This window comes from Carcharhinus amblyrhynchos, chromosome 2 (assembly GCF_965287045.1).
Source record: "Carcharhinus amblyrhynchos chromosome 2, sCarAmb.v2.hapA, whole genome shotgun sequence".
In the NCBI taxonomy this organism is placed as follows: Eukaryota; Metazoa; Chordata; class Chondrichthyes; order Carcharhiniformes; family Carcharhinidae; genus Carcharhinus; species Carcharhinus amblyrhynchos.
This window is the reverse complement of record NC_137325.1, coordinates 73,533,479-73,543,120: the sequence shown is the minus strand read 5'-3', so window position 1 is coordinate 73,543,120 and position 9,642 is coordinate 73,533,479. Positions and strand designations below refer to the sequence as shown.

Here is a 9,642-nt window from a genome sequence, read left to right as displayed (position 1 = left end):
TTTATCCAGCCAATGAATGAAAATAAAATTGTAGTGACTTGCTGCTACCTACTGGACAAGTTTGGTATTGCAGTTTCAGAAAAGTTGGATTAAAATGGCAGTTAATTTTGTGAATATATCAGGAAGCATGGTACATGTAAAAATAATAATAATGATTGAAAATAGCTGATCTTCTCCATAAATGATTCTTCTTGGAATATCTCATAACTTCAGTGTTGGTTATACTAATGTAAATAAAAGAAAGATGTTCATTTTTATAGCATTTTGAGAATCACTGGAAGTCTTAAAGTATTTACAGTCAATGGAATACATTTGAAGTGTAGTCATTGTTGTAATGTAAGAAGCAATACAGCCAATTTGCTTACAGCAAACTGACACAAGCAATGTGATAAATCTGGTTTTGTGATGGTAACTGAAAGAAAAAGATCGGCTAAACCACCTAAACTAATATCTCCACTCTTATTCAAAATACTGCCATGTGATCTTTTACACTCACCTAAATAGGGGCCTCAATTTAATGTCTCATCCAAACAATGGTGCTTCTGACAGTACAACACCTCCTCCGGTGCTGCACTAGTGTATCAACCTCGTTTTCGTGCTCAAGACCTGGAGAGAAGGTTGAACCCAGAGCCTTGTGACTCAACAGTGAGACAGTTACCAAGTGAGTGAGTGATAAAAATAGGAAATAAATAATTACTGAAAGGTGAGGTACCACGCAAGATGCAATTTTTTTTATCTCACACACGTGTACATCCACACATATATATCTACATATATGCATAAGTTGTATATTATTTGTGAATCATAATTTATAAACATTTGCCTTACTACTTGTTAAAGGGACAGAATTTGTCCTCCTGAACTTCAGCAAACCTTATTACGTCCACGTTACTGTCATTTGCCAGGGGTCCATCTCTTCTATAAACACCTTCCTCTTCACAACAAGAAAAGTGAAGATCATTCTCTGAAGGCAACTCAATTGCTAAGGCGAGGATTTGAACACTAGGTTAAGTGTAAGAAATGCAGTAAACCTTTGCCATTATTGCTGTGGCTGTTAACAAATTTTTCATTCCAACTTTGACCCAAAGGCAGAAATCACATTTTCACACTTGGTGGCAACAGCACACTCTTCAGCCTGTTTATATAATTGGAAAATGTGGCATAGGTTTTTCTAGAATGTGACATAAATGGGGGTACCTGTGGCTTATCATCTGTGTCCCTCATTATTAGGAAAATGTCACTTCCTCTTAGAGTCTGAGTGTAACTTTCGCATGCCTGTTTTAGTCAGCCGGGGAACTGCAGGAGGTTTGTTCCTTAGCAACACAGTGAAGGAGTATTCTTTAGTTTCTCAACTTTACTGCTTAGTTTACTGAGTTGACCTTGGTGTTCTCAGCCCAAACATCTGTTGATATCGTAATTTGTCCGGTCAGTACTAATTAAAGTTAATTATTTTCTTTAGCATTGTTTGTTATATGTGGAAGATGCAGGGATAGCGGCATGGAGTGTTGTGGGTTGGTTTCTGAATCTGCATGTTACCTTGCTTGTTGCTAGGGCTGTTATTTAGTTGTGACCTTTCAGGGAGCTGCCGATGTGCTTGTAGCAGTTTACTCGATACACAATAGTGAAGAAATTCCGTGGAAGGGAATTAAAATGAATATAGCTGTTTCTCACTGTTGATTTTAATGTTTAATGCACTTCAAATGTTTGAAGAAGGTTTGTTGAAGGTAAGATCTATTTCCCTACTTTACATTGTTATACTGATTAATCTGATTTTACAATCCATTTTCTCATATTTCAGTGTTTGTGTAATGTAATATACCATTTAGCAAATTTCCCTTAAATAAACAAATAATTATATAACAAATTAATTATAATTAAATCTGTAGTTCTTCATAAGATTGCATGACATGTTTACTCCGTTGGGCTGAAATATTTGTGATAAGAGTTTGTTGTGACATTAGCTAATTGTTGTATGCGTGTTGCACTTTTCCTCATTATTCTCCTTGAGATTTCATTCTCCTCCAATGCCTCTTCACTGTGGCCCACCTGTGGTTCAGCTTCTACCTGTTCCAAGACAGTGAGTTCACCCTTTCAAAGGGTTCTGTCCTTTCTGCCTACGTGGTCCTCTGGCGTGTCCAAGGAAATATGATTTGGACTTTTCCAAAAACTGGCGATTTTGTGTTGTCCCTTAAATTTAACAAGCCGACAGGTCCCTAACCGTTGAAAGCTGGCACCATCAGTCATTTCAGAGCTGTCTTTTTTGTGAGTTGGAATTTTTGAGGCAAGGGAGAGGAGGTTGTTGTCTCAGTAAAGTGGAAGGCCTCGGTGGAACTGATGGGTAAGAGCCTATGGTCCAGCTCTTGAGGTGCTTCAGGTTGCTGTCGTTGCCTCTCTGTGGAGCAAGCAGAGGTGCAATCCTATTGGGTTCCAAGGAGATTGAGAAAGCCAGGAACCTTCCTGCATGAGCAACACACCATAAAGGGAGATAGCACTTTTCCATTCCATTCCATTCTCTTGGAGGCCCCACGTGAGGAAGAAGTGACACAGAGGAAGGGAGGACCAGATGCTGGAGCAGGAGTGCAGCAGCAGAAGCAGTAGCAAGGAATCAGTCCCAGGCTGCATGGATAAACCACAGAAGGACACCAACTGGACAGGCATCAGAACCCTGAATCAACACAAATCCACCCGTGACCCAGAATTTTGCTGATTTGCCTAAACTACATGCAGACTTCAGAGCACTGGTGCCAATGCATATTGTGGATGTCAAGGAAGGTGACCGACCAACATTCCTCTGTCTTCATGGAGGAAAATACAGAAAATCTCCCATAAATAGTAGGGAATCAGAGGGCTTGTGAAAGTGAAGAACTGAAAATAATTAGTAATAATAAAGGGGTAGCACTCAAGAAATTGATTAAAGTTTGATGAATCCCTTAGACCTGATGATCTTCATCCCAGAGTGTTGAAGGAAGTGGCTATCGAGATATTGGATGCATTGATGTTGATCTTTCAAAATTTTATAAATTCTGGAATGGTTCCTGCAGATGGAACCCCATATCTAAGAAGGGAGAGAGATAGAAAAAGGAGAATTACAGACCTGTTAGTTTGACATTAGCAGCAGGGAAAATGTTCAAATCTATTATAAAGAATGTGATAACTGAAAATAACTTAGAAAATAATATGATTGGGTTGAGTTAACATGGAATAATTTAATGCCTGACAAAGCTGTTGGTGTTTTTTGGAGATGTTACTTGTAGCTTTGATAAAGGAGAGCCAGTGAATGTGGTATTTGGATTTTCAGAAGGCTTTTGATAAGTTCCCACACGGGAGGTAAGTTGGAGCACATGGGATTCGGGGTAATGCATTAGTGTAAATTGAGAATTGATAAACGGGCAGAAAACCATAATGCTAGCTTTATTTTTAAAATGGGAAAATGCTACACGACAAATCAAATCTGTCAGACTTTCAATTCCTTTAACATTATGGAAAAGAGACTCGCATCAAAGTAAAATGACTATCTCTTGTGTTGTGCTACCACCAAAGACCAATTTCACACCCGGGGATTTTTAGCATAGAGATCAGGGCTTCTTGAAAATTGTGCAGAGAGACAATAATGCACATTGAAAAGGAGTTGCTACGCATTTTTTCTTCACCCTGGGTGATTTTATGGAACTTCAGTGAATTAGTTATGGAGCTACTGCAGCTTGTCAGCCACTCAAACTATGAGAGACAGGCTGGTACATTGCAGCAATCATTTGATGAATAAAAGAATGAAATTCCTGGACTGGAGTATGTACACTCCAAATCTAACAGTGGTTCCGCATCTATTCCATTTGTTCCATTTGCTTTTAAATGTATTCTCAAAGTTACCACTTGCTGCTTTTAATTATTTGAAAATGTTTTCCTACAGTAGTCCCTCACACTGCCAAATAAATCAATAATCTATTGTTACAGTCTAGAAGATTTTATTACTGGACCAGTCAGATCCCAGAGTGAAACGTGGCTTGAAAGATCCTAATTTTTATTATATAGAAACCATGAAGAAAAATTACTGAACAAATTCACAGGGGTCTGCTGACAAACTTCTAACACAAAAAATAAAATATTTACTGAAACAAGAAAAAAAGAACTATATTGCACCTGACGAAAAGTTTGGAATGTTCTCAATACAAACACAAGAAGATTATTTGATTTTCCAATTTTTTTTTACCTAGCAGTATCTTTACAGACACACTATCAAGTGAAGAGTCACCACTAACTTGGTACAAAGGCTCCTTACTTGGGACTGCCACATATGCCAATGGTTTTATTCCAGTGAACTCCTGAGCATTCAGTTGATGCTTCTCACACAACTTGCATCTCTCTTCAAGACACTCAGAAATAGCTACACTTTAAATTCACTTGGGACCAGAAATTCTGCTGCAAACACAATGAACCTTTGGTTAGTACATCAAATGTTCCATCCCGCCCCTGCAATGATTCCGGAGATGGGCAAGACCAGAAAATCCTGGACATCGTTTCAGTAGTACACTGCTAAACTGATCGTATTACTGAGCCCTTTAATTGACTGTTCAGTAAACTACTTCATTAGCTTTGTACTTCAGAGAAGTGAAAAATCCCCGTCTTCATGCACTGAACTCTTTCTGATCCTTTTCTGCGTCTCTGCGTCACTTGACTGCTGTTGTGAAGCAACTATCCAGTTTGTGTTTCTTTCCTTCCAGAATCATTGCTAACCCCTTTATACACACAAAAACTATGTGTAAACAAAAATTCTACTTAAAATTATGCATCAATCATCACACTATTAACAGTTTTGGGGTGAAAGCTTTCTGAATGCTACAACAACTTGTAATTACATAGCATCTTCGAAGTAGTAAATATTCCTGGGCAATTCGTAGCAAAACTTCCAAATAAAATTTGACATAGAGTCACTTAAGGAAGTATTAGGATAGATGCTTAATCAAAATGACAGATTCTAAGGAATACCTCAGGAAGGAGAGAGAGATATGGGCTGAAGTTTTACTGCCACACCCACCCTGATTTCAGGGCAGGCACGGCTCACAAAACTGAATTCTCTGTTGGCCTCACCTGAGCGATGTCATAAAATACCGTCCATGGAAACAGAATGGTGGTTGGGGGTATAGTAACGAAAGAGTTTAAGGTCTCAGCAGCTGAAAGCATGGTCTAGCAATTGAAATTGGGCTGGGTGATTGTCCTATGCCCAGATCTCAAAGATTTGTAGAATGAGAGAAGATTACAGAGATAGTGAGGTGTGAGGCCATGGAGGGATTTGAAAGCAAGAATTATTAATAAATCATCTGTATCTTCCTTACCACACCCTTACACAATTGTCACAGTTTCTGGTAACATTTGTTACATCAAGATTTAACATTAAAATTATCTATGCACGAGTAACTTAGAACATGGCATGTTTGGGAGGAGCAAGAAACTTTGGAGCTTTCCACCACTAGAGTTAAGTTTGTATTAGATAAAGGGGAACCAGAGGGTATGATGTATTTGGATTTTCAGAAGATAAGCTTCCAGACAAGATAGTAAGCAAAATTAGAGCACATGATATAGGGGGTAATATACTGGTCTGGATTGAGAATCGGTTAATGGACAGAAAACAGATTAAGTGTGAATGGGTCATTTTCAAAATGGCAGGCTGTGACTAGTAGGGTATTGCAAAGATCCATGTCCCAGCTATTCACAATTTATATCAATGATTTGCATATGTGGACCAATTGTAATATTTAAAAGTTTGTTAATGGCACAAAATTGGGTGGGAATGTAAGTATTAAAAAGGATAGCAAGAGGTTTAAAAGGGATTTAGACAGGCTGAGTGAGTGGGTAAGAACATGGCAAATGGATTATAGTGCAGAAAATTGTGAAGTTACTGCTTTGGAAGGAAACACAGAATTTCTTAAATGATGAGTCTGAGAAGTGTTGATGTTCAAGTGAACGTGGGTGTCCTTGTTTATTTGTCACTGAAAGTTAACTTGAGGCTGCAGTAGGCAATTAGGAAGTAAAATGGTATGTTGACTCTTACTGCAAGAGAATTTGAATGCAGGAGTACATATGTCTTGCTGCAATTATAATTAGTCTTGGTCAGACCACACCTAGAGGTATTATGAATAGTTTTGGTCCCCTTACTTTAGGAAGGTTATACTTGTCTTGGAGGGAGTGTAGTGAGGGTTCACCAGACTAATTCCTGGAATGGCAGGATTGCCCTACGAGGAGAGATTGAGGAGATGCAATCTGTATTCTCTAGAGTTTAGAAAAATAAGAGGTGATCTAATTGAGACATAAAATTCTTGCAGGGTTCAACAGGATAGATACAAGGAGGATGTCTTGAACTAAGAGACACAAACTCAGAATCAAGGGTAGGCCATTTAAGACTGAAATAAAGAGCAATTTCTTCACTTAGTGAGTGGTGAATCTTTACAATTCTTTACCCCAGAGTGCTGTGGAAGATCAATCATGGAGTATGTTCAAGATAGAGATCGATAAATTCCCATCCATTATTTAGAAATCTATGACCTGGTTCATCCCAAAACTGTAAAATCCCGCCTGAGGTCAACAGACCTTTCCATGGTCTGACCCTCAACTGCTCTGATTTCAGTGGTGGCAGGACAATAGAATTTCTGGCCAATAAAGGCATCAAGGGATATTGGGATAACATGGGAAAATGGCATTGAGGTAGAAAATCAGCCATGACCTAGTTGAACAGCAGATCAGGTTTGAGGAGCTAAATGGCCTCCCTGTTCTGCATTGATTGTAGGCAAATTGATTGAAATTGATTGTTATGAAGTCAATATATTGGCATTATAATAAATTTTGAGATTTATATTTTTTGCTGGAAAGGGTTATAAAAGGATATGGAGCCATTTCAGTGGATGATTTAAGATACAGGTCAGCCATCAGAAAGGCAGAGCAGTTTGGGATTGCTAAATAGTCTACTTCTGTTCCTATAATTGTCATGTGACTATTAGGATGGTCTTTTTTCATTCAGAAATTCCCACTTTCCTCTGCAATCTGTTTTTCCCACATAAAGCAATTACTTTAAGTTTATTTATTAGTCACAAGTAAGGTTTACATTAACATTGCAATGAAGTTACTGTGAAATTCCCCTAGTCGCCATAGTCTGGCATCTGTTCAGATCACTGCATCTAACCAGAACATCTTTCAGAATGTGGGAGGAAACCAGAGTACCCTGAGGAAATCCACACAGACACAGATGGAACATGTAAACTTCACACAGACAGTGAACCAAGCTGGGAATCGAACCTGCGTCTTTGGCACTGTGAAACAGCAGAGCTCATCACTGTACTACCAAACCACCCCAACAGTAAGGTAGTTAACAGGCATTGTGCTAAACTAGACAATACTTTAGAACTGTTTCATTTCCATCATCCAGAAGTATTAGTCACATCCACAAACTAATTCTTATTCCCATGCTACAACATGTCTACTGGAACATTTTTCCCAAATTTCCCATAAAGTTTCAAACTTTGTTTTTTGTCTACTTTTCCTTTTTTTCAGTGTAGGTTTGTTTATCAAGCCAACTTAGTTTTTGGGCTGCAAATTGCCAATTGGAAGATATATGCCAAAAAGTCAAGCAAGTAAACAGGGCTCCATAACCAGAATACTCTCCTGGGTTAACAGTGGGAACATTCACATCTCTGTCAGAATCATTTTCTGGGCATGATTTTTCTCATAGCAGCCAATTTCCTTTGCTCTGCTTGCAACCATTAAATGCCTTTTAAATCGCTCCCTGCCTGTCCCTTTCCAACTGAGAGATGTTTCTATGCTTTTTGTATCTTCGGGTTCCCTTTGAAGAGTAAAGGTGGGATCACAGCAGGTGGTGCTGTTGTTCAGTGTGTGTCATTGTATATTGTTAAATGTCACCCTCTGCTGGTAGAAACTCTTTACTGCCTGGTTAGATGTTATATAAGGAATAGTGCTGTGCTGACATTGAAATTCCTTAGTTGGGTGTGCTGGCTGGAGGAGAGAGGGTGTAAAGCAGGACCTTTGCAGGGCCATATCATTCTAAAAAGAGGCCACCTAATTCAGGATAGAGCTGGTGAAGCACTCTAGCAAATATTTTGTCAGTTTCAGGGTGGGTTGGATAAGTGCCTGTAATCAGCCATGCCCAAAAAGCAGAGTGGGACAGGCTGCCTTCACTATTCTAAATGCAGAGGCTTCTGACTGGCCATTAGCTCTAATATATACTGTATGTGACAATGTTTGCCAAGCGCCATTCATATGAAAAGGAGAAACACATTATTACACTGCTCAGTTTAGATTGTGCAGAATTTAGGCCATGTCTTGGGACAATTCAAGATTGCAAAACTTTGTTTATTATCAAGAAATCTCCCCTTACTTTCGCCACTACCCGGGGAAAGTATAGGCTGCATGGTGGCACAGTAGTTAACACTGCTGCCTCACAGCACCAGGGACCTGGGTTTGATTCCTGGCTTGGGTCATGTGAGGAGGCTGCACGTTCTCCCCACCCCTGCATGGGTTATCTCTAGGTGCTCTGGTTTCCTCCCACAGTCCGAAAGACATGCTGGTGAGGTGCAATGACCATGCTACATTCTCCCTCAGTGTACCCAAACAGGTACTGGAGTGTGGCGACTAGGAGATTTTCACAGTAACTTCATTGCAGTATTAATGTAAACCTACTTCTGACACTAATAAATAAACTTTAAAGCATTCCATTTCAACAGCGCAATCTTCCTAAAATTAGGCTGTGCCACTTTTGGCATAAAACTGGAATGAATCCTGCCTGCCCCACTGTCACAATCTAGACTGGAATTATTAGACACTTGGAAAAATCTTTTTTTGAACAGGAATAAAACTGTGTTCATAGCGCAATGTGTCTGAATCGGACGCCCTGGGTTCACTTGAGTATTCAATCTGCATTTAAATGACTCCACAGCACTCACTCACAGTCCAGCCAAAAGGATAGCAGCAAGAAAGCCAGCTCTTAGGTTCACAGAAGGTGCCCGGACAAGAATATTGGAGGTTGAGCTATGAGGAGAGGCTGAATAAACTAGGCTTGTACTCGTTAGAGTTTAGAAGAATGAGGGGAGATCTCATTGAGATGTATAAGATGATGAATGGGATGGATAGGATAGAGGTGGAGAGACTCTTCCCGCTCAAAAAAGACAGTAGGACTAGGGGGCACAGCCTCAAGATAAAGGGGGGGCGGTTTAGAACGGAGTTGAGGAGGAACTTCTTCACTCAAAGGGTGGTGAATCTCTGGAATTCTCTCCCTGTTGAAGTGGTGGAGGCTGCCTCGCTGGGTATTTTTAAGACGCGGGTTGATGGGTTTTTGATAGGAGAGGGGATTAAGGGTTATGGGGAGAGGGTGGGAAAGTGGAACTGAGCCACGACAGATCAGCCATGATCTTATTGAATGGTGGGGCAGGCTCGAAGGGCTAGATGGCCTACTCCTGCTCCTATTTCTTATGTTCTTATGCTCTGGAGGAGAGGAGGTCAACCATTAACCCGTAGGTGGACAGGAGACCCTGGGATTGTCCAGTCCATCTGACTCAACCCTTCCGCAGACCAAGGCATCTCCAGCACACCTGTGCTACCCGCCAGGTCCAGGTCCTGGCCCTCCAGAGGTCACCCACTCAG

General features: G+C 40.1%; 1 protein-coding gene across 1 annotated transcript in view; it reads left to right on the top strand.

Moving 5' to 3' along the window:
* Positions 1–1,311: 1,311 nt before the first annotated feature.
* c2h7orf78 (chromosome 2 C7orf78 homolog) overlaps positions 1,312–9,642 on the top strand; it is a 28,394-nt gene continuing 20,063 nt past the window's right edge. The window contains exon 1 of the mRNA XM_080216586.1: positions 1,312–1,425. The gene's annotated coding sequence lies outside the window, so the exon portion shown is untranslated. The remainder of the gene's footprint in view (positions 1,426–9,642) is intronic.